General features: G+C 43.6%; 1 pseudogene; it reads left to right on the top strand.

Annotated features, from left to right (window-relative positions):
• Positions 1-328: 328 nt before the first annotated feature.
• On the top strand, positions 329-1,217 carry LOC130136976 (pentatricopeptide repeat-containing protein At5g46460, mitochondrial-like; annotated as a pseudogene).
• The last annotated feature ends 359 nt before the right edge of the window (positions 1,218-1,576 follow it).

Genomic DNA, 1,576 nt, shown 5'->3' with positions numbered 1-1,576 from the left:
AAGTGGAAAAAATGCCATTGCTTTTTTTTTTTGGGCAAAAAACAAAATTGTTACCATTTTCATATGAAGTAGTGTTTTATATGCCTCGATAACTTTTGTTCCTTGAAGAAGCCCTCCAAGCCACCATAAGAGACATTAAGGAGCAGTAATACAAGCTTTAATCCACATAACAAATTGGTCATCTCCTCAAAACAGCAAGCCAAAATCCCGCCTCCTGCCCATGGGGACAATAGGAGTAGAGAAGCCCGTGGTTTGATCAGATTTCGCGCCATCTTTCCATATCTCAGATGCTCCTGCACACACTCATTCCTTTCTTCATGGCTTGGTTCGTGCGAAACCTACACACAACTCTCCAACCGCTTCTTTAAACATGCGAGTTGGGCGACTCATGACAGTCCCGCAGTCTCTGCACACCTTAACAAACGGAAAGCTGGATGAAACTCGGGAGGTTCTGGACATAATTCAATGCCCAAATGTTCGTTCGATCGCAAAGATTATCGCGGGTTGCGTGCAAAATGCCCCTCTTGAGGAGGCCCTGAAACTGTTCTTCGAAATGCCCGTCAGAGACGCCATTTGTTGGAACAACAATGATCAAAGGCTGCTTAGACTGCGGGGACTTAATTAATGAAATGCCCGAACCAAGCGTTGTTGGGTTCTTTCGATTTGGACATGTTGTGCGGGCTGAGAGATTATTCAAACAGATGCCCATAAGAGATCTCGCTGCATGGAATGTGATGCTTCATGGGTACAGTGAGAACGCGAGGGTGGACAATGCTGTGAAGTTGTTTGAGCAAATGCCTTCTCCATATGTGATTTCATGGACTTCAATGATTGGTAGGCTTGACCAAAATGGTAAGAGTGAAGAAGGTTTAATTGTTTTTGAGAGAATGTTCAAGTCTGGTGTTGTACCCAATCCGAGTTCTTGGACATGTGCGTCGAGTGCCTGCGCATTGTCTTTCCTCTTGGTGTGCGGATTCATGGTCATGTTTTCAAGTTAGGATTCTGCCTCAGTGGATTTGTATGATCTTCTCTCATCACGTTCTACGCTAATTGCAAGCGAATTGACAAAGCAACCAAAGTCTTCAATGAAGCAGTGGATAGGAATGTGGTCATATGCATGGCTCTTCTACCTGGTCATGGCTAAAATGTTAGGCATGAAGATGGCCTGAATGTGTTCAGTGACATGAAGAGAATAAGTGTTCTTCTTATCAATCTTCCTTTGTGAGTGCTTTATATTCTTGCTGTGGTTTAGAGTCTTTAGATCGAGGAGGAGGTCCATGAGTCAGGAGTTAAGCTGAAGTTGGGAAGTGATGTTATTGTTGGCAATTCTCTTGTAGCCATGTATAATAAGTGTGGACGTTGATGATGCTGTTGGGTGTTCAAAAGACTCAGTGAAGAACATTGTCACATGGAATGCTATTGTTTGCGGGTGCACAACATGGCCAAAGCATGTGGGCCATGGAGTTGTTTAGCCAAATGATACATGGACTTGTACAACCAAATGAGATCACACTCATGGGATTGCTTTCTTCCTGTAGTTATGCTGAGATGTTATAGAAGGGGAGATGCTTGTTTA

Source organism: Syzygium oleosum, unplaced genomic scaffold, assembly GCF_021117445.2.
Source record: "Syzygium oleosum isolate NSW1041296 unplaced genomic scaffold, Sole_v2.1 Sole_v2.56, whole genome shotgun sequence".
Classification (NCBI taxonomy): Eukaryota; Viridiplantae; Streptophyta; class Magnoliopsida; order Myrtales; family Myrtaceae; genus Syzygium; species Syzygium oleosum.
Note: the sequence above shows the minus strand (reverse complement) of the source record. Positions and strands in the feature narration are given on the sequence as shown.